Source organism: Oryctolagus cuniculus, chromosome 16 (assembly GCF_051225735.1).
Source record: "Oryctolagus cuniculus isolate XC-2025 breed Fujian yellow rabbit chromosome 16, ASM5122573v1, whole genome shotgun sequence".
Taxonomy (NCBI): Eukaryota; Metazoa; Chordata; class Mammalia; order Lagomorpha; family Leporidae; genus Oryctolagus; species Oryctolagus cuniculus.
In genome coordinates, this window is record NC_142882.1 from 46,019,799 (window position 1) to 46,043,822 (window position 24,024).

At 51.3% G+C, this 24,024-nt stretch overlaps 1 long non-coding RNA gene across 1 annotated transcript; it reads right to left on the reverse strand.

The window, feature by feature from the left end:
• Window positions 1–233: 233 nt before the first annotated feature.
• On the reverse strand, window positions 234–16,107 carry LOC149121723 (uncharacterized). The gene is made up of 3 exons (XR_016223095.1): window positions 15,944–16,107; window positions 12,954–13,058; window positions 234–822 (listed from the first exon to the last, which is right to left on the reverse strand). It is a non-coding gene; the product is annotated as an uncharacterized LOC149121723 (long non-coding RNA).
• Window positions 16,108–24,024: the final 7,917 nt, after the last annotated feature.

Sequence of the window (24,024 nt, forward strand, 5' to 3'; positions counted from 1 at the left end):
GAAAAGTAATTAATTATGTGCCTCACAATAGCTAGTAGAGGAGATTCTGGATGTTCCCAACACAAATGATGAGTATGTTTCAGGTGACGGATATCTTAATTAACCTGATCAGATCATTATATACCATATATTTACACTGAAATACCACACTGTACCCCATAAACATGTACAATTATATGTGTCAATTATGAATAACCATACATATATTCTATTTTTCAAAAGCGAGTCTAGAATGCCCTAACTGCATCATTCATAATAACCAGCAAGTAGAAGCCATCAAATGGCCAGCAACTGATGTACGAATAAACATATGGTCTGTCCTCAATATAGACAACTCTCCACCCCACAGAAGGGCATACTGTTCTGACACTCCCTATCCAACTCGGGAGCCCTGAAGACATGTGGCTCTGGGAAGGTAGAGAGAGGCAAAGGCCTCATACACCGTGACACTATCAACACGCATGGGACATTTGTGAAAGTGAGTAGACATGCGTCTCAAGGGCCTGGAGGCGGGACTGAGAACTGAGTGCCAATAGGCAGGAGGTTCTTTAAGTGTTTGGGGAATGTTCCACAGCTACACTGTGCTGATGGCTACACAGCCTATACATATATTAAAGTCACTGACATGGACACAAGAGGACATACATCATGTTCTGTCAATTGTAGGTCAAGAAACCTGTCCACAGAAAGTGATCAGAGTGATCCAGAAGCAACTGTTCCTTCACTTGTGTGGACATCATGCCAGTTGACCACCCTAGGGCCAGAAGGATGATGAGGTCAAGGTCTTCTTGGAGACTGGAAGAGGATCTCACAGCACAGAGCCTGGCAGAGGGGAGAGACAGAGCAGTATCTTCACCATCCAGGGCAGTTAACATGAGGTCTGGATTCAGTGGCAGTCCCTGACTTACAGCCCAGAGGCCAAATCCTGCTCTGGGACACTAGGCCTCTGCACTGCTTAGGCTTTGTGCCTGGGGAGCCTCAACTGCAACACAGAACCTATACCACTGTTGGGAAGAACAAATTTATTAAATGAAATGCACCTAGAAGAAAACATGGTACCAATGAGCACAGAACATACTCATCAATGCTGTGGGTTATTCATACTGGTTTCAAAAAAGAAATGAAGGGACCGGTGCTGTGGCATAGCGGGTAAAGCCTCCGTCAGCAATACCAGCTTCCCGGATGAGTGCTGGTGTAGTCCCAGCTGCTCCTCTACCAATCTAGCTCTCACCTGTGGTCCAGGAAAGCAGTAAAAGATGGCACAAGTCCTTGGGCTCCTGCACCCTCGTGGCTGACCTGGAGGAAGCTCCTGGATCTTGGCTTTGGATCAGCACAGCCATGGCCATTGTGGCCATCTGGGGAGTGAACCAGTGGATGGACAACTACTTTCTCTCTGCCTAACCTTCTCTGTGTACTTCTGACTTTAAAATAAATAAATAAATCTGTGAAAAGTAAAGAAAACAGAAGACAAACTGAAATGTAAGATCTGAGCCTTTGAAACAATTAGAAGAAAACACAGGGGAACTGCTTCCGGACAGTGCCATGGGCAAGGATTTCTTAGATCAGACCCCAAGAGCATAGGAAACAAAGCCAACCAGCAGACAAATGGGATTTCACCAAATTAAACAGCTTTTGTACAGCAAAGAAACAAGTCTACAAGCCATCCATCTGACATAGCTGTTAGTAAAGTCAACATAAAAACAACTAAACAGCAAAAACAAGAAACAACAAATAAGTCAGACTTAAGAGTCTCAGTTAGAAATAGACATTTCTTTTTTTTTAAAAAAAAAAGATCTATATATTTACTTGCAAATCAGAGTTACACAGAGAGGGGAGAGGCAGAGAAAGAAAGGACTCCCATCCGATGGTTCACTCCCCAGTTGGTAGCGACAGCCGGGGCTGCGCCGATCCGAAGCCAGGAGCTAGGAGCTTCCTCTGGGTCCCCTACGTGGGTGCAGGAACCCAAGGAACTAGGCCATCCTCTACAGCTTTCCCACACCATAGCATATAGCTGGATCAGAAATGGAAAGCCAGGTCTCGAACCAGCGCCCACATGGGATGCCAGCACTTTAGGCCAGGATATCAACTCGCTGCGCCACAGTGCTGGCCTCGGAAATAGACATTCCTTAAAGTAAGACATGTCAGTGATTCTCCTGTTCCACAGCACTCAAGGGAACTACTTATAATGTGAAATACGGGACAAAAGTGCTCATCACTGATCTCAGAGAGATACAAAGCAAAACCACAATAGGATACCAAAGGAATGAACGATAACTAGTGAGGATGTGTGTGGAGGGGAGGGAACACTTGGCATTCTGTGGGTGGGAATGTAGATGTGGTAAAGAGTAAGGAAGTTGCTCAATAAACAGAAACTAGACCTACCATCCACTCCACCAACCCTACTGCCAGTGTACAATAAAGGGGAAGGAAGTCAGTCTGTGGAAGAGAGATCTGTGCCCCCAATTTTACTGCAGTCCTGTTCCCAGTAGCTAAGGCATGCAAACAACCTACACATCCATCCGCCATGGATGGAAAAAGAAAAAAAGGGGTACGTGTGCACATAGGAATACTACTCAGCTATAAAAAAGGTTGAAATCTTGTCATTTGTGGTACCATGGGAGGATCTGGAAATCACTGGGTTAAGTGAAATCAACCAAGCACAGAAAGACAAACACCACATGACCTCACTCACATGTGGAATCTGCAAAGTGGTGATGCCCTGGAGGCTCAGGGCACAACGGCAGTTGTCAGAGGCCAGGAGGAAGGGACAAGGGCAGTGGACAGAGACGGACTAGTATGAGTCACAGCTGACGGAGCAGGAGTCTCTGTGCTTCTGCTGCGTGGGAGAGGACAAGGCTGTGTATCTCCCTAAGAAGGCAGACACAGCCCCGCAGTGTGGCATTTGCTTCCCCGCAGGAACAAGCCCAGTGAACTCGGGGGACAGAGGAGGTGGAGGTGGGGAGCAAGGGCTTTCCACCCCTCTGCTCACTTCCTGCAGGGCCAACCAACAAAGATGAAAGTCCAGGGTGATCACACCATGGACAGGACCAGTCCTAACCCTGTGATTCCCCACAAGCTCAGGTTACACTCAGGTCTGAACTCATGCAATCCTAAGCCCTAAAAACCAAGGACCCAGATAAGATGACCTTGGTGAAGTTCTAGGGATGCTGGGAAGGGAGATCCCGCCCCAGTTCCCTGTCCTCATGCACTGACACTCAGTAACGGCGGCCGCAGCAGCTATGAGGGTACAGGTGCAGAGACTCAGGTATCAGGATATGACAGAATCACCTTCTGCAATCCTGAAAAAAATGAGGAGGGGGCTACTATGCCCATTTTGTAGCAGGGAAATTGAGGCATGGGACAGGGAATCCACATAAAGCCACGTCACCTCTCATGGCAGAGTGCAGATCACACCCTGTCTCTCCAGCTCCTCATTAATCTCCTGGTTCCACTCCTGTACCCCAGACCTAGGGGCTCTCCCCTAGGCACTGGACCCAGATTGTTCTTGCTCCGGGGCACTCTGGGCACTGCAGGGTGAGGGGCAGCATCTCTGGCAACCACCTGACCCAAGCCAGGAGCACCTCCCAGTTGGGCCAACCACAGTGTCCCTTAAGGAGTCACAATCTCCACAGCTAGGAACCAGGGCCCCATGGACAATCTTTACTCAGTGGACAAAGAAACTGTTTTTTAAATTTTTTCATCAATTTTCATTTGACTTGAAAAGCACAAAGAGAGGCGGAGCTCTCATTGGTGGCAGGGACCCAAGTGCTCGAGCCACTGCCTGTGCCCCCCCAGAGACACGTCAGTGGGAAGCTGGATTGGAAGCAGAATACTGGCAGCCAAACCCAGCACCCTCATGGGGGATACAGGCATCCAAGCTGGCAATTTGACCTCCTGGGCCACAAACCCTCCTGCAACAAAGCTTTTAAAAACAAATCCAACAGCCTGCACCACTGCCTGCAGTGCCACCATCCCTTATGGGCACCGGTTCAAGTCCCAGCTGTTCCACTCTGATCCAGCTCTCTGGGAAAGCAGATGATGGCTCAAGTCCTTGTGCCCCTGCACCTGCATGGGAGACACAGAGGAAGCTCCTGGTTCCTGGCTTCCAATCGACCCAGCTCCAGCTGTTGGAGCTATCTGAGGACTGAACCAGTGGTTGGAAGACTTCTCTCTCTCTCTGCCTCTGCCTCTCTGTAACTCTACCTTTCAAATAAATAAATAAATCTTTAAAAAAAAAAAAAAAAAAAAAAAAAAAAACAAAGACCTAACACTCAGAAAAAAAAATCCAGGAGCCAATGTTGTGACATGGCAGGTAAAGCCACCACCTGCCTGGCAAGCATCCCAAATGGGCACAAGTTCAAGTCCCTAATGCTCCACTTCTGATCCAGCTCCTTGCTGATGTGTCTGGAGGCAGCAGAAAATGGCCCAAGTACTTGGAAGTCCCAGGTTCTCGCCACATCTGCAGGTCAGGAGCCTGAGTGCTACAGGCTCAAGGTCTCTCCTGAGGTTACATGGTGCCATCTGGTGTGCTGCCGTCTCAGTTCCTTGTGGCTGTAGGGCTGCATCCCTGTTTTATGCCTGGCCTGGGTGGTTTGCTCGAAAGCTCCTGTGGGGTGAGCTGATGTACGGTCAGGATCTTAATCAAGTCCAGGTGAATGTCAGGTCCCCTCAGGCCCTGGCTGCCTCACTCAGTGTCACACACATCGTCTCCCTTTACACTGACACAGTCGCTGATTCAGGGCCCTCCACCACAGCTGCAGAGTCTGTCCCACAATGGGATACCACAGGAGAATGACACTGTGGGTTGAGACCCAGGATCAGGTGTCACCCGTGGGGCATGGGAAGGTATCCTGGGGTAGGGGGCTGGGCAGTAAGAGCCAGGAGGAGAGCAGGTCAGGCTGTCCAGGGAGAAGCAGAAGGGGGCCCCCAGCAGGTAGGTTGTGCTGCCAAGGAGCAGGGAGCCTGGACGGAGATGCCTCCCAGGATGCAAAATAGCTCAGCCCCTCTCAGGCTGCCATCAAGAAGATCCAAAGGTGTGCCCTCCAGTCAGGGAGCCACAACGTGAGACATCAAGGCTCAGTAAGCAGAGAAATGAGGCTGGAGCAGAAGTGACAGTGGCGAAAGATCCACAGACCCAAGGCCTGGACAGGAGTCTCCAGGATGCACGGCAGACCCATGCCAGTGCGGAGATGTCCCCAGATGTCACTATCCCAGCACCTGCGGGCCAGACCTGATACAACACCTGTTTGCTTCCTTTAATCGAGCAGAGTCCACAAAACACAGAATTTTAGAGCATGCAGCTCAGCTACGTTAACAACATTCCCATGGCTGGACAACCCTCACCATCCTGTCTCAATCAGGGTCCCAGACTGCCTTCCTTGGCCTGTGCACTACTCAGCCTGCTGTCCGCTCCCACTGATCCCAATGAGCCGTACAGGCTGAGGGAGGACACAGGCAGCTGGGCCCGGGTGTCAGGGCATTCATATGTCAACAGGACAGCACGGAGCCCACTCGCAACCCTATCTGCCACTCTGGGTGTCCGGTACACTCAGGCGCTGCTGAATGGAGACTCCGCCTTTCAGTTTGGTTTGCCTTCATCTTTTTCTTAATAAAACTGCAAACCTCCAAATAATAAGATAAAATACAGTCAAAGAAATGTCTACTTATTTTCACCTACTTGAAAGGTAGAGAGAGAGACACACAGAGAGAAGTCTCCCATTAACTGGTGCACTTCCCAAATGCACACAACCACCAAGACAGGACCAGGTGAAGCCAGGAGCCAGAAACTCCATCTGCGTCTCCCATGTGGGTATCAGAGGCCCAGGGACTCAAGTCACCGAATGCTCCCTCTCAGTGCATCCAAGAGGAGCTGGATCAGAAGCAGGGCAGCCAGGTCTTCACCTGGCACCCAGATAAGAAATGGGGTTGCCCCAAGGGGAGGCTTAACCATCTGTACCTTGACATCCTCAATTTACTTTGTATTCTGACCAAGAATGCGAAATTATTAGGTGCACTGGTGAAATGAGCTTCCACTTTACTTTTTTCCTATGGGTAATATTTTTTTAAAGATTTATTTGGTTTATTTGATAGAGTTATGAAGAGATGCAGAGGCAAAGAGAGAGAGGTCATCCCACTAGGTCGCTCCCTAAATGACTGCAAAAGCCAGAGCTGAGCCAACATGAAGCCAGGAGCCAGGAGCTCCTTCCAGGTTTCCCACATGGGTGCAGGGGCCCAACGACTTCTGCCATCCTCGGCTGCCTGTCCCAGGCACATTAGCAGGGAGCTGGACTCGAAGTGCAGCACCCATATGGGATGCAGGCACTGCAGGCCAGGGATTTAACCCACTGAGCCACAGTGCACGCCCCATCTATGAGAATGTTAACCATATAAATTGCAACAGATATATTCTAAATATTAACTGCATACAAATACACAATGCTTAACTTGGGCACTTTCAAATCTGTTTCTATAAAAATACATGTCCCCTTTATAAACAGGTTCCCCATTACAGAGATGAAAACTCACTTCATTTCTATATATGTAAGCAGTTTAAGAATACTGCTGAGGATCAGGTCAATTTTTTTCCCCAAAAACATTCTAAAGATGGCCACAGGACAAAAGAGGATTCACTACAGCCTGCTGACTTAAACCTTGGTTCACTACCCTCCTTCACAGGTATGAGATCACCCTGGATAATCTTCCCAGGGAATCAAAAATGCAATCTGTCCTCTCGTGCTGTCAGAACAACCGCGGAAAGCACACTGGGGACACTCAACCAACACCAGTGCTCACGTGACTGAGGCAGTCATCTTGGACAACAAAGAAAGACTTCCATCCAGGATCCAGAAAAAGCAGGAGGCGGGGAGATGAAGAAGTTCTGGAAACGGGGCCCGTGTTGTGGTGCACTGGATAAAGCCACAGCCTGCAAACCCTCACATCCCATGTGGGCACCGGTTCCTGTCCTGGCTACTCCAATTCCAATCCAGCTCCCTGCAAGTGGTCTGCAAAAAGCAGAGGAAGATGGCCCAAGTACCTGTACCCCTGCAACACACACAGGGCACTGAGCAGAAGTACCTGGCTTCAGCTTGGACCAGGGAAGCCACTGCCACCATCTTGGGAGTGAACCAACAGATGGAAGATAGCTCTCTCTGTCTCTCCTTTTTCTGGAACTGTGACTTTCAAAATAAGAAATAAATCTTTTTTTTTTTTAAGATTTAGAAATTCTAGAGATGCAGATGAGCCTCAGATGGCAGATTTCCCATGCAGGGTTCTCAGCACAACAAAAGGATATGGAAGAATCACAGAGCACAAGGGCAGCGCAGCCATGTTCTTGTCAGCCCTTCAGGGAGAACCCTATGAGAGGAAGTCACGCATCGCCAACAGGATGCACACCCAGCACTCACCCCCTGCCCCTCCTATACACCCAGCCCTGCTCCTCAGCCAGCTCCCTCCATGGCCTAGCTCCTCCAAGTGCACCCTGTACTTTGGTTAATATCGACACTTGTCCTTCCCTAAGTAATACAGCAGGTGGACGAAGACCAAAAACTTGAGTCTGTTCCTCCCGTCATTCTCTCCACAAACCCTGCACATTCAGGTCATTCTCATGCCTCCACGTCCAGACTACAGATGCCAAATGGCCCACAGGACAACAGCAAGAGACTCAGGAGGCAGCAGCCCTGAGTGTCCACACATGAGACACAGCTCCTGATCTGCTGGGGGCTTGCTTCCTACAGGAACTGAGCCTGGTGACCCAGGGCCCACAAGTTATTCGGTAGTGACCCCCAAATCTCCTGCTGTGGACTGCAGACACAGACCACAGTGGAGACTGGGGAGTGACTGTCCTGGTGAGACTGGAAAGAGTCTGAGGTCTGAAGGAGGAAGATTCTGAGCCAAGGCTCCCAAGTGAAGCCCTGCTCCCCACTCACACACACCTGACCAGCATCCTACTGCACTCAATGGCAGCTGACCCCTGCTCAGACTCCCAGCATGCTGGGTGCACTCCCTTCAGCTCAGCTCCCAAGACCACCACTCTCCAGCCCAGTGTTCCTACCCAGCCTGACTGCTTCCCCCATGAGTGCTCCCACCCTTCAGCAGAGATCCCTCCTCTTCCTCTCCCCAACACCGGGCTTGCTGTCCCCAGAGGCCCTGCCACCTCCTCTGCCTCACTCGGGCAAAACACCCACAGCAAACACCAGCACAGCCCTTAGCACGGCTTGGCCCTGAGGTAAGCACTCACCCAGAAATGCAACAGACTCTAATGAAGTGCTATGGATACCACTGAGGAGAATCCCACAGGACTCCCAAAAATGAGTCACAGATCACTGCCCACCCAATGAATAAAAGGCTCTGGACTGTGGAGAAAGCCACTGGTAGCCCAAAAAAGAGTTATAGCTTACTGCTGCCCACAAACAAGCAAAAATAGGAAATAAAAATGGAGTCACTTATGCTAAGCCAGAAGCTGATGACATCACTTATGTCAAGCTCAGCACTTGCCAGAAAGATGCTCCTCATCAGACTGAACAGACATCCCTGGGCAGTCTGATAACCTGTACGCTACAGACGACAACCTCAAGTTACCTTCCTACTCACACAGGGATTGGCTGCACCCCAGGAATACTGCAGATACACCCTGTCCTAAACAACAGATTGGTGGCACCCCGGGAAACTCCCAGAGGGAGCACAACTGATTGGTGACACCCTACCGCTCCTGGAGACTCTCCCTTCATAATGACAAGGATAAAAGGATCATGGTCCCGGTGACTGTGAACCTCTGGATCTTCACACATTCAGAGCTGAATAGGCAGCCCGTTACACATGGATCCGTAATGGCACAAGATGACAACCGATCAAGGGCCCAGTACATGTGAACCTCTGGATCTCCTTACACATGGAGCTTAAGAGCCAGCTCACTAGCCCCCTTGCTAAGCAACACACGGAGACTACAGGACCAAACTCCAGTGGAGCCACCGCCTCGCCTGGACCCCTTATCAGCCTGCTGCCTGACCTGACCACACAGCTGGACCAGACCTCTCAGCAGGGGACCTCTCCAACTCCTTACCTTGTCATTCCCCTGGGAACTCCGGGCTTCTGCTCAGAGTGACAGCCATCCCACTACTGCATGCCTGTAAGTGACTGTTCTGAGATCCATCTCTCCGAGTGGTAATGAGACTCTGGACTCTGGATTTTGAACTTTCACTTTTTGGGAATGTGATAGGAACCTTAAGAACGCAGCATTTATAATGATATTGGCCATATGTAATAGGAAGGAATGTGCCTCGACCCTATGATTAAGAATGTCTTCTGCTTCGCTGTACTTATATTATTACAGTTGGACTGCCTTTGAGATTGCTTTGATGCCAGGTGTGTGTTATGATGTGTGGAGTAATGAACATAACTACAGAGATTGGTTTGCAGTGGGAAAGCCCTAGTGTGAATTGGAGTGAGCAATAAAAAGCCTTTCATTGGGAAGACAGTGTCGTGTCCGTGTGTTCCTTCTTCCCTATGCTCCGGCAATTCACCCTTGAGCCCTGTTGAAATGCGTGACAGCAAACACTCACAACATACCACCACTACTGCTAAACTCGGGAGACACCCACACTGTACATTCACTCCATTACAATTAGTAACACCTCTACAGCACACCCTACCCCACAGGTCCCACAACTCTCAGGTGGACACGGCTCCCCCACTACTGCAAAAACCGTCTCCACAAGCCACTGCCACTTCTACAGATTCCTCCAAGTAATTCTAAGAGTAAGGCAGTGCTATCCAACTCTACCAGACCACTCTTCCAACTCCTGGACCCTCAGCTCCAGGGCGATCTCTAGGAATTCACCCCACTCAGATACCCTTTTTTATCCTCTGTTCACATCTCTCGCTTCAAAGCACTGTACCGCGATGCTATCTTTTGTTGTGATATTAGCCATAGACTTTGTCAGAAACCAGCCAAACCGAATGGACCCATAGCAGAAGACTTCTCTCAGCACTCTCTCTCTTCTGGGTTGCATGCTTTACTACGGTGTGCTGCTTCTAACCTGCTGCCCTTTTTGTGGTCCCCAATTCTATATATCTCTCACATCCTCCCAAAGCCTCTACACAGCTCTCATCAATGCTTCCTCTCGTCTCTTCTTTGAACATAACCCCACCATCACTTCATGCGGGATCTGTACATACTCTTCCCACTTCCCAGCCAGTCTGGACAAAGGACACAGGACTGAAGGGATACCCTGTACTTTCCCCAAAACAGGAAGAATTCAACCAACCTTATTTACCTATCAAAGGCATGTTCTGTGCTTTGCTGACAGGTCAAGCCCTTAAATGCATCCTACGTGTTCCCTTCCCTTTTTCCATGAAGTAGGATCACTGTCCCACAAACTCTATAACTGGACGATTACTCTCCCAGCCTCCCCTGTTTCCTCCATTTCCTTCCCCTACTCCCACAGGTTAGCGAAATTAGCCACAAAGGCAAATACTCCCACTCTAACTGAACCATCACTGTCAGGACCCAGCCCAAGGATGCATTGGTGAACATGCGGGGGACCATAAATAGAAGCATTCTTGCTCTGTGGCATCCAGCTGTACAACTGTCTTCCCATGAACTGGACAGGCATGTGTCCTCTTACGTTCCTATTTCACCCTTTCTCCTATACTCTCAACCAGACTTGATGTCCCATACCTCAAACACCCCATGTCAAGAGTGACTTGGACTTAGCAACCCTTCTTTCTTGTTGGGTGTTTTTTGCCAGGGATTGGGCCAGGAGCAGCCAGACTGGCAATTTCAGGAGACAAGACAAAGAAATACAAAGAATTATGTCTCACTCTCAAAGAAAACATAAATGACCCAGCACCACACCTGTCTCACTTCCAAGACCAGGTAGAGTCCTGTCAGCAGTGGTCCTGCAAAATCACTGAGGATTTAGACGTCCTCAGCTCCATAAAAGGAGGACTTTGCCTCTGGGTAAAGAGTGTGGCTTGTGGTCAGTGCCGCCATAGCTCAATAGGATAATCCTCCACCTGCTCGCCGGCACACCAGGTTCTGGTCCCGGTTGGGGCGCCGGATTCTGTCCCAGTTGCTCCCCTTCATTCCAGCTCTCTGCTGTGGCCCAGAAGTGCAGTGGAGGATGGCTCTAGTGCTTTGGCCCTGCACCCGCATGGGAGACCAGGAGGAACCACCTGGCTCCGGGCTTCGGATCAGCGTAGTGCGCCGGCCCCAGCGGCCATTGGGGGGTGAACCAATAGAAAAGGAAGACCTTTCTCTTTGTGTTTCTCTCTCTCTCTCACTGTCCACTCCATAAAAAAAAAAAAAAAAAAAAAAAAAAAAAAAAAAAAGAGTGTGGCTTGTACACCAGTCAGTCAGGTGCTGTGAGAGATGCTATTGAGCACATTGAAAAGCATGCTAATGAAATGTAAGAATGCATTACAATACCCTTGCCACATCTTAGCCATCTTTGCCACTCTGAGTAACTTTTCTACTACTTTCTTTTTCCCTCATAATCACGGTGCTTTATTCTTATGATATATAATTACACATTTCAAAAGTGCTCACAGGAACCAGTGACTGCTAGATCCCAAGACATCCCGCAGGAACATCACAAGACTGATCTTCTTCTCCAGTCACTCTGGACTACAGCCCTGCATCAGCAGGAAGTGGCCAATAGGACACCAGCACCCATCTCTCTCTCTGTCCTGGGAGTAGCAATACAGGACCTTGAGCAACATCATGGGCAGAAGAGATGCCGTGTTACAGCCACATCACTGCCTCAAGAGTTCAACCATTATCCCCAGCACTCTGGAAGGTTGAAAAAGCCAAGGCAAACCATCTCAGCTCTGTCTAATCCCTGCCCAGCCCGAACCAAAAGTACCCAGGCTAGATAAGCCCCAGTCTCTACCAGAACGTGTCCCGACCCTCGCTAGTAGTGGGCCCTCAGGTCTGTCTCTAAATAAACAGGCTCTAGCTACTGAGTGTCGCTCCTCCTCTTCATGGAGGAACGACACTAAACCCTGCCTAGGCTTCATATCCGAGTCACGGCACCATTATGTCGCTCCCCGTCTTCGTGGAGGAACGACACAGGACCCTGCGCTGTTCTTTCGTCTGCTCGGCCCTCCCCGGGTTTGCTGCTGGTTCTTCCCGGGTTGGCTGCTGGTCCTTCCCGGGTTGGCTACCATCCCTTCCACCTCCGTGGAAGGGCGGTTCCCCCTGCCACATTCCCCACTTCCGCAGGGGAGCGGCACACCACCAGCCGGTTCTCTCGGGGGCTGCACAGGTGTTCCCCTTAGATGTTCCCCTTAGATGTTCCTGGTGCATGCCGTCTCTCTCCTCCTTTATAGTCCTCCTCTGCCAATCCCAACACTGCTACCCACACGCCGAGTACGCTGCTCTCCTCCAATCAGGAGCAGGTCCCACAGTTTATTGGTTGAACTGGAGGCAGCTGTGTAGAAGCTGTTTTCTCCTCTCCCAGCGCCATATTGTGGGAGAGCAGATGCATAAAATAAGTCTTAATTCCAGTAACTTAGTCTAGTCCGAGTTGCTCCCCACAACTGAGTTCGTAGTTTCTAGTCCATCTTCCCTGTGTCTTGTGCATATTGTCTAAAACACACCATTAGGGAAATGAGCAAGCCAGACAACACCAGCATTCAGTCCTCGGTCAGGGGAAACCATTAGATGGATTCCCGGCAAAGGAACATTCCGTGTGTTTGAGTTCAGTTGCTTATTCATCCACTGATCCACTCCCCACACACATGCAATGGCACCAGGGGTGAGCCAAGAACCAGGAAGTCACCCCAGATCTCCCTGACAGGTGGCAGTAACCCAAGCATTTGAGCTTTAACCCCCCAGGATCTCTTTAGCAGGAAGGTGATACACATGAAACCCAGGCACTCTGATACTCTGATGTCCCAACCACAAAACACAATGCTCACACCCCACTTTTATTCCCAAATAAAAGACCACTCACCTGCACAGATAGTAAAATGTCCTGCCAACAACACCTCAGCCAGCACACGTCTGGGCCAAGACTTCAACTCAGATGAGACTGAAACCACAAGTTGTAACCGGGAACCTATAGGAGGAAAACACCCTCGTGTTTCAACAGGCCTTGGAGAACCTAAGAACCAATTCACACCTACCAGATGACAAAGAGAAAGATGTCTGCTGCTAGCAACACAAACTTTGGGATTCTCTACTGAGTCCACCGTGACCTCAGCCATAAGATCAAAAGGGCCTCACTTAGAAATGAAAGCTTGAAAGGGCTGGGCCCTGTTGGCAACCAGTCCTCTGCCTGTCACGAGCTGTTCAACCACAGCCCTGACACAGACAATAAAGATGCTTCCTGCTCCCCCTCTTCCATGGCTTATAAAGGAAAGGGGACCCCTAAAGTGAAAGTAGGGCAATGCCAGGGCTGAGAAAAGATCAGCAAGGGGGCTCCAAAGTCAAGTCCACTTGCTGTGCTGTGGCACACTGTCCCCTAAACTGCTCCAGACTACTTGGAAAAAAAAAATAAGGGTTCCTTTTTGTATGTAGGATCCAAACTGAGGAGGCCCTCCCTTAGTACCATAATGGGGAGGTGGAGGGCTCAATCTAAGGCGCTGGGGAAGAGGTAGCTGTGATCCAGACACGCACCCTTGAGGGGCAGCCAGGGCCTCCACCAAGCCCACCATCAACACCATGACCTCCCCCGGGAGTCAGGAGCCACCAAGGGAATGAAATGGCCTGACCCCAGATCAGGGCAGTCAGCTCACCCTGTCAGTGCTCATCACCAATTTCATAGTGTCCCATGTCTACAGGGAAATACACTTCATTGTGTCTCTTCATTCAAAGTAGGCCCAGCACTCAATGTCCAGTCTACCACTGCTTTAAGAAAAACAAAGAGCCAACTGCAGTCCCCTCCCCTCGTCCCCACCCTCCCAGGGAGCAGCCCCAGAGCAGGTGGGCCTCAGAGGCTCTAATTCAGCCCCTTCCCAAGAAGAGCTCACTGCCCAGAGAGGAGGAGAGTGAGGCCTTCCAACCAGGCTCTGCTGGGGGGGGGGGGTGTTTATCCAGACGCCCACCAGGTGCAGGCCTCTTTCTGCTCTCACCCAGACAGAGCACCTCCATCCCACAGCCTTGCTTTACCCTCTGTAATATGGAAGGTCTGATGGAGACCACGCATTGGCCTCCTTGCCACTCTAAACGTCTGTGCCCATTTTGCTTGCATGTCCCCACATCTCTGGGAACAGCAGATCCTCCCTTAAAGTAGGCAACGCCCACCCAATCCAGCTTGCTGCTGAGAGGGGCCAGAGCTTTTCTGGAATCCCGGCTGAGCCCTTGCCCCACCCTCTCCCAGGGCCTCATTCTAGACCCAGCCCCCTCCTCAGACAGCCAGCCTCTCATTTAATCCTCCCTGCACACCTGGCCACAGGAGAGACAGGCCTCCAGTCAGCACCTGAAAACCCCACCTCTCTCCCAGCCAGCAGGGGTCTATACCTGCCTGCAGAGAGGAAGGCCCTGCAATCCCTGAAGGGAAGTGACTGCCGGCCCGGCCCCACGGCAACTGTGCAGGAAGAGCCCAGCAGGTCGGCCAGCACTTACCAGTGGTCCGGGGGTGGCGCAGGCCGGGGACAGGTGCCAGGCGTGGGCACTGCAGACACAAAGGCGCTATGGCGGTTTCGGCGTCTGGGATGCCAAAAGAGGCTTCCAGCGCCCAGGAGCACAGGAGAGAGCAACCCCATGCTCCCTGGGCACACAACATGAAGGTCCTGAGCCCAGAGTCCGCCACCAGCTTTCGACCGCCAGGGGGCGTCTGCTTCAGCATCGGTGCAGGCCACTGGCAACTGACATTTCCAGGGACCCCGCAAGGCAGCAGCAGTTTCAGGAATCCAGAACCGTGACCTCAGTCCCCAAAGCCGGGTTGGGGTGTAAAGGCCCCCATCGACCGCGGTGCTGAGGGTAAAGCAATGCAAGCAGCAGCCGCGGGACTCGGCCCAGGAAGCCACCTGGAGCTGCCATCCCAGCCCCTCATCTGCGGGCGCCATGCGGGGAGGGGTGCGGGGAGTGCCCCAGCTTGGGGGCCTGCGTGTGGGCTGTAAATGCCAACTACTCTGTTAGAAACTTCTAATAAAGTATTTAGGGGGAAAGCTTCGGATACCTCCAAGGACGCCTGATGAAGAAAATGTTTCCAAAATGGCGCCCGGGGGGGAGGAGAGGACGCCATCGTCATGGCGGCCTCCTCTTTCCGTTACCCGCTGCTGTGGACCATTCGGGACTCGCCAGGGACGCTGGGAGGCAGCACATTCGGGGTCCGCAGTCAGGGTCCACTGGCTTCAGGCGTCCCCACATAACCTAGTGAAACGTAGGCCATGGGAAGAAGGGTTCCCCCAGCGAAACTACCCCCATCATCTGCCTGGGCTTCTGCAGCAGGGGGAAGGGCATGGCCAAGGCCAGCCACAGACCAGAGGGCCCCTCCTGCTTCCGCCCGGGCCAATCTTCATACTTCCTCAGTTCAGCAAATGGCGGCCGTCTCCTCCCCTGGCGGAGAACTGCACCGCGCTGTGAGGAAAGCCTAGCTCAGGTCTGCAAGATCTGACTCAAACTGGCTTCTTGCTGCTTCGGTGGTGGTTTGTGGCGGTCCAGCCACTCTGAGTTCAGTGTAAAAAATTCTGCTCCCCGGGCACATCAGGAAAACAAGCTCTAGGCAGTTTACAATCCCTGCCCCTGTTCCACATCTCCCCTCCCCACTTCGCCCAAATCCTACACATTAGGCTACAAGGTGCCCCCTGGGACATTTCACTCCCACTCTGGGGGGAAAGCACAAAGTCATGCTTTTGTAACTACTTCTTGTTGATCCTGGACATGGCCCAGGCTGGTGGAGAGACACTCTCCTACTCAACATCAACAAAGGACTTCAGACACCGGGTGTAGCCCCCAGAAGCTGTGGGCAACAGGGTAGGCGTCTAGAGGCATCCTCACCTGACATTCAATGTGGCGCCCTGTAGAGCAGCAGTCTGAGGTCTGACAGGGGCTCTCCAAGGAGCCATCCGGGGTGCAGGAGAGACAAGGAACTTCCCTGCTCTCAGCTGTGGTGACTGCAAGGAGTCCCATGGAGAAGTTTAGGAGAACAATCAGTGGTAAACAGCGCCAAGTGTGGTCCTGCCCAGAAGGAGTTAAACTGCTCCTGAAGAGAGCTCAGTTTACAATCAAGGGGGTGGGCTGCCTACCTGTGTAGGTGAGACTAGGTCTGAGGTGCACATCAGATGAGAGCAGCCACTACCTGTCCTCATTGTGTTGTCTTGTTCTCATTTCCCACCTTTGGCAGGTCAAGGGGCCAGCCCAATTGGGAAAGGGCCTTCCATAGATAATTCAAAGGGGCTGAATCCTAATTCCTTTTTGAGGCTGCTCTAACACAGGCTAAGGCACTTGGAACAGACCTTTAAGCACTTCTCATGAATTTCTTGGCAAAGGCTAACTGATTTATATGTAGGGTCTCACTGGATGGTTTCCAGACAATTGGGGTCTCCAGGCAGCAAGTCATTTGTACCTTATGCCTAAAACCTAGCAACTCCAGCCATCTTGGAAACCAAAACCTATCCATTACCACTTTGTCAATGATATGCAGCCCACATCTCAAATTTCCCTCTACAGACTTTTATACAATATTATTTCTGGGAAATAGACACAGATATCACACATGTGCTGATTCACCCCTGAAATGCCACTACTGGGGCTGGGCACTCAATTGAGGTCTGACACATGGGTGGCAGGGACCCAACCAGTTGAGACAGCATGTGCTGCCTCCCCAGGACTACATACACAAGAAGCTAGACTCAGAGTGGAGGTAGGCCTGGAACCTTAGCATCACCATGTGGGATGTGTGTAACCCCACAGTGTCCAACCTCCTGCTTCAAATCCCACCCTGAGAAGCTTTCAATGCCTTAGACATGCACTGCTGCTCCATCCTGACTTAGACACAGAAACGTCTGATTTCATAGCCAGTCTCTTCCCAGGTGGGATGCAGAGCTCAGGAAATGTGGGAGTCAGAACTTTTAAACCAGGCCACAGGGTAGAGGTTCCACTCCTCTCTCTGCTCTCACTGAAACTCCTTTAACAGCTCATTTTGTGACTCCAGTGTCCATCCTCTATCTCTCCAACTTGTCCTATCTCTAGGGTAGCCAAGGGCTTCACACGGGATTTGGATTTTATCCAGAGGCCGTCTGCAGAGCCAGTAACCCATTGGACTTCTTCTGTTGAGGGGAGCTGAGCCCTTCCCATCTGGGGACACCTGGGCCACTCCTCACCAGTGTCCTTCCTGCTTGCTGTAGGCACATGGGCGAGGCTGTAACTTAGCCGCTAACGTATGGATGGGCGCTTTGTGGTTTCAGGCTCACCCCCATGTCAGTGTCCCTCATCCTACTGGGGTGCCTGGAATAGACAGGAGAGCCAGCAGCAAGCCAGCAGCCTGCCTCCACATCTTTCTGTACCCATGCTGATGATCTCCATGTTATGGCTCACGAAACACAGTAGGTAGTGTCCACCAATAAAGAGGAATAGCCTTAGGACTGATAGTGTTTAGTTTTTCGGGACACTCTGAGATAGGAAGCACCTGTTAGAACCACCTGACTTCTCGGGGCATCAGGGACCCAGGAAGCCTGCTTTCTATCCTATCCTCTATGGGATGTCAAGTTACAAGAGTCAGTTGGGGGATGGCTTAAGTCCAGATTCCAGCTTGGAAAAGAGTCTACCTCCCCCTCCCCCTATGGACAGGTGCACAAAACTGGTGAAACATGAAAGTCTCTAGGGATGGGGGAGCAAGAAGAATAAAATCCCAGATGTACCTCAAGTGCTGGGAAGGCAAAGCCAACATCACAGTCATCCATTGAGAAGCATGAAATTCCCTCTCCATGTCTACCTATAGAAGGCAGAGGTCTCTAACCCTGAATAAAGTGGCCCCATGCTGTGAAGCAGGGAAGGTCAGACCCAGCAACCCACAGACCAGGCTCGGGGTTTCTCAGACCTCTCCCTTTGCACTCCTCTGTCTCCCAGGGGAGAACCTGACACCAGCATTCTGGCTTCCTGGCAAAGGCTGTCCCTTTCTCCTCCACAATTCTGAACTGATGCTGAACTTCCAGTCCTGGCAATCCTGTCTACGATAATTAAGACACTTATCAAACTGCCCAAATGACTCAGCCCTGATTCCCGTGAGATGCTGGACAAACAGGAGTGCAGGTGAACGTGCACCTCTCAGCTCTCTGCATCAGCAGCTCAGCATGGCCAGGTCCCAAGCCACACCTGAGTGCCATAAGGTGGAGTAAGTGTCCCCAAGAGTAAGTGCTCCTGGATGTGCTGCTGCCACCATTGCTCAGATCTTGGAGATGGACAACTTGACCCAGGATGCAGCAAGTGTTACCCACAAGCTGCCGGGCACTCTTCAATCTGACAATACCAACTGCTTAACTCCCAGTTCCCAGAAACCCCTACCCCAGGTTAGGAACCATCTCACATCTAGAGTGTTTGTGCATCAGTACAGGTGATGCCAGGCCTAGGGGTTCCTTGGCACTACACAACTGATGGCATCCATTGCAAGCACATGCTAGAATGATCCCCAGAAACCACAAGAGAGACTGAGAATGTCCAGAGAGGGACGATGAACTGTGCAGGCTCAAACTTGTACAAGGACATGAGAGCAGGTCCGAGCCCAGCTGTGGCACTGTCTGGGCCCACCAGCCCTATGGCAGGTGCTGCCTGAATTGTTGCAACTGTGGACAGCAGGCACATGGCATAGGGGTAGAAATAGAATAGGAAGTGCCCAAGTAGAATCTGAGGATATCTTGTGTGAGGAGGGGGCTCAGCTTAGGAGCCACAGGAAGTGACCTCACCATGTTGGTGATGACCTAGAGAACTGGGTGCCCCAGCAACCACCCCAACACTCCAGAGTTGAGTCTAAGCCAGCTCACCTGGACAGAGTCTCCCAGGAAGATGTTCCTGAGTTGTATCCCGCGATGCCCAAGCCCAGGCCCCAAGAAACCCTGCTGTGGGCGCCTCGCACAGTGGTGGGGACGCTGGGCCAGCCCTCACCCCCGACGCACCTGGAGCTTCAAGCAGAAAAAGGCCAAGGTGAGTCTGGCAGCCAGGGCAGCTCTCTGCTGACCAGGACACCACTGAGACCGCACTGGGAGCCCATAGGCCTCTGTGGGGGGGACATGGTCTACTTCACCCTTGGAGGAGGGAGGCTGGAGTTCAGAGGCAAGGGCAGCCTGAGACCCAGAGCTGCTGGCTGCGGAGGGATCCAGGGACTGCCTCTTACCTGCCATTCTCTGCTCTTGTCTCCCAGGTCCAGGACAGGGCAGCCTCGCACCTGGCACAGCACAGCAGGCTGGGGATCGCAAGCAGCCCGGACAACCGTAGGCCAACTAAAACTGATGACCTGTGTGTAGTGGGGGAGTGGTCAAACTCACCCACAACTCCAAAGCTCATGTATCGGGCATTCCCCCAGGCGCACAAGCCACCTGAGGCCCCCCTCAGTCACTTAATCTTGGTAAAGGCCCAGATAGAGCCCAGGGGGTCTGCAAATGCCCATCTCACAGTGGAGGCACTGGGGCTCGATGACTTCGCCTGTTCCAGATGGGAAGCAAGGTCAGGGCTGGGCCTGGAACCTGACCTGACAGCTGGGGTGGAGCAGAGCCATGACCTTCAAGCAACACCCCCACTGCAGCAGTCATGGCCCTCCAAAGATGAGTGGGGGACAGCTGTGTCCCCAGCTGCAGCTAAGGAAGCTGCAGGAGCACCAGACACAGCACTGGCCCAGGCCTCAGCCCCAGCTCTGCAAGTCCCTTCTGCTTCAGCCCCAGTGCCACACCTGCCCTTCCCCACCCCGGTGTTCCTGTATTTCTCTTTAATCCTCCCCATTGTGTTCCTTGTCTCCACCTTATTGTCGCTTTACCAAAATAAAATTTAATTGATTACCCACTGCGAAATGTGCAATTTGCACCATGCGAACTTCCCACACTGTGCCCTCCACACCCCACTCTCCCTGCACCATGGCCCCAATGCCAGGGACCTGGATCCCCTGCAGAGGACACTGGCACCTCCCCAGGGGCAGAGCCAGGGTTCCCCGCTTGGACAAAGAACACCAAGTTCTGGGACGGCCAAGCAAAGCAAAGAACAGGGAGATGCTTGCAGGGCTGTGGCAGCGCCTCCTCATGCTCAGGGACGCGGGCTCTGAGGTCACAAATCTGACCTGCAGTGGGTGTTCTCCCTGCAGCCTCAGTGTCCTCATCTGTGAGATGGGATGGCAGCCCTGCCACAGCCATCACCGCATCACAGAATGCGATGCTCTGCACCTCCCTGCACACATTGGGCCCCCTGCTTCCAGTATGAGGAGTACACAAGAAAGGGGAAGGGTTCTTACACTGAAGGCACAGTTTGGGTCCTGGGGCCACACACACACACAGAAGCCGTCACAGTCTCTGTCCCTGCACTCAACAATGGGTCACTGGCAGAAGGATCCGAGCAGGGATTTGCTCACTGCTCAGGAGACAGGGGGGCCTTGTCTGGGACCCCATGTGCCCCAGACTGCCTGGTGTGCAGGTGACATGGGTGGGTCTTGGCTGGGAACATGGAGACACAGAGGATGTCCCCAAGCACAGTGACTGCTCTTTCCCCGAGCTCCTGGGATTTCCCAGCCCCTGGCCAGGCACACGGGTGACCACGTCTCAGCCATGGGGAGGCACTGCTGTCACTCCCCATTTGCAGATGAGGAACCCCCAGAGAGCGAGGCCCCACCCAGGTCACGGCTGTGCTCATCCCACATGAGGACTCCCCTCCCCACCATAAGCCCAGACTGTCGGGCACCGATGACCCTGTGGGCAAACAAGAGGGCAGTACAGCAGGCCAGGAAGGAGTGGGAAGGGTAGGACTGTCTCCTAGAGATCATAGCCACAGGGATTTACTTAACGGGCTTCTCAGCTGATCCACTAGGGCTGAGGGATGCCTGTAGAGGAGGAAGCTGGGGCACTGGAATGCTGACCTGTGTGTGTTCCTGGGAATGGCCTGGATCACACCCACTGACAGCACTGGCCCCATGACTGTCCCTCTGGATAATGTCCCAGATCACCTGCTGCCTGTGCACCCTGCACACCTGGAACCTGGAACCCAGGTCAGGCCAACTGGAGGGAATGGGTGGCACTGGGTGCATCTGTCCTGCAGGGTACCCGGCAGCTCGGTTTGGCTGCCTTGGCAGGGAGGACCCCAGGGATTCTGTGCTCCCCAGCACTGGGAGGGCACAGAGTGGAGTGTCCACCACTCAGGACAGACGATGTCCCCATCTCAAGGTCATGAGCTCATGGTCATGTCTAGTTCTAGGTCCTGGGGTCTAATGGCTGGAGCCCACCCCCAGGAAGCTGAACTGAGGGTATTCTCACCATGTCTAGTGGTGCAGCCTGATGCCCTGATGAACTGTACGGTCCTAGAGAGGCAGGCTGCCCCAGGACAGGGGACAGAGAGGGCAGAGGAAAGAGATGCAAGCCCTGGGCTGTTGTGGGGAGATGTGAGTATGAACAGCTGAGGGGTGAGCCCCTGCAGGCCTCTGTCTTTTGCATGGGTCTCTCACTGTATCCTGACCACTCAGTGAAATGGGCATGTGAGATCCCCACTGAGGCTAGAGGCCCTGCTCTCTGCAGTCTACTCAGCAGCAGAGCCAGGTTTAACAGAAGGAGAAGCCAGAAACCCTGGGACTCCCTTGAAAATGAGGCTGCACCCAGATGCCTCTGGGGACCAGCTGCCCTGCCTACAGGTAAACTTAAGTAGGCCCAACAGACATGTGTGCACCAGAAAGCGCTCTGCCACCCAGGATTGCGCCCTCCCCAGTGTGCTAGCCTCAAGTTCACATGGCAGGACAAGCAGACAGACGTCCGGACCTGGAAAGTCTTCTGTATTTCCCTGGAGGGAACATCCTGGGCAGACGACAAACACAGCAAATGATGCTCTAAACATCCAATGGCCATGACAGAAAATGAGCCTCCACGCCTCTCATTTAGTTTTGCACCTCATGAATTCTAAGCTGAAACCTAAAATAAAGCATCAAAAACATAAATGTTGAGTCAAAATATAAATCACGTGGAAAACAATTTACAAAATGTTTCTAACTTGGAGTGACTCGCAGATTATGAGTACATCACAACTATGAGAGATAATAAAAAGATATAAGGTAATTTCTCCAAATTTCAAACATTTGTGATTAAAAAAATACATTTTCTTTTTTTTTCTGACATGCACACTGGACAGTGAGAGTGAGAGAGACAGAGAGAAAGGTCTTCCTTTACCATTGGTTCACCCTCCAATGGCCGCCACGGCCGGCGTGCTGCGGCCGGTGTAACGTGCTGATCCGAAGCCAGGAGCCAGGTGTTTCTCCTGGTCTCCCATGTGGCTGCAGGGACCAAGCACTTTGGCCATCCTCCACTGCACTCCCGGGCCACAGCAGAAAACTGGACTGGAAGAGGGGCAACCGGGACAGAATCCGGCACCCCGACTGGGACTAGAACCCGGGGTGCCGACGCAGCAGATGGAGGATTAGCCTATTACGCTGCAGCACTGGCCAAAACACATTTTCAATGTGAAAAAACATCACACAGATTCAGACAAAATATTTTAAAATCATGTATCTGTCCAAAAAATATAAGGAACACTTACAACTGAATAATAGGAAAATGAACAACTCAACCAACCAGGAGTCAAATATTCAAATGTGCATCTCTTCTTTTTTTTTCTTTTTTTTTTAACTTTTATTTAATGAATATAAATTTCCAAAGTACAGAATATTGATTACAATGACTTCCCCCCCATAACGTCCCCCCAACCCGCAACCCTCCCCTTATCCACTCCCTCTCCCCTTCCATTCATGTCTAGATTCATTTTCGATTCTCTTTATATACAAAAGATCAGTTTAGCATACATTAAGTAAAGATTTCAACAGTTTGCTCCCACACAGAAACATAAAGTGAAAAATACTGTTTGAGTACTAGTTATAGCATTAAATCTCAATGTACAGCACACTAAGGACAAAGATCCTACATGAGGAGTAAGTGCACAGTGACTCCTGTTGTTGAATTAACAAATTGACACTCTTGTTTATGGCATCAGTAATCACCCTAGGCTCTTGTCAAGAGCTGCCAAGGCTATGGAAGCCCCCTGAGTTCACTGACTCTGATAATTTTTAGACAACGCCATGGTCAAAGTGGAAGTTCTCTCCTCCCTTCAGAGAAAGCTACCTCCTTCTTTGATGACCCATTCTTTCCACTGGGATCTCACTCATGGAGATCTTTCATTTAGGTTTTTTTTTCCCCAGAGTGTCTTGGCTTTCCATGCCTGAAATACTCTCATGGGCATTTCAGCTGGATCCGCATGCCTTAAGGGCTGATTATGAGGCCAGAGTGCTGTTAGGACATTTGCCATTCTATGGGTCTGCTGTGTATCTCACTTCCCATGTTGGATCATTCTCTCCCTTTTTTATTCTATCAGCTAGTATTTGCAGACACTGTTCTTGTTTATGTGATCCCTTTGGTTCTTAGTCCTATCATTATGAAAAATTGTGAACAGAAATTGATCACTGGGACTAGTGACATGGCATTGGTACATGCCACCTCGATGGGATTGAATTGGAATCCCCTGGTATGTTTCTAACTCTACCGTTTGAGGTAAGTCAGCTTGAGCATGTCCCGAATTGCACATCTCTTCCCTCTCTTGTTCCCACTCTTATATTTAACAGCAATCACTTTTCAGTTGTTTCAGCACTTAAGAAGAATTGTGTATTGATTACAGTATTCAACCAAAAGTATTAAGTAGAACAAACAAAAAAAATACTAAGAGGGATAACATATTAAGCTGCTCATAAACAGTCAGGGTGAGGGCTGATCAAGTCACCATTTCTCATAGTGTTCATTTCACTTTAACAGGTTTCCTTTTTGGTGCTCAGTTAGTTGTCACCTATCAAGGAGAACAAGTGGTATTTGTCCCTTTGGACACTCAACATAATGTTTTCCAAATTCCTAACAGGGATC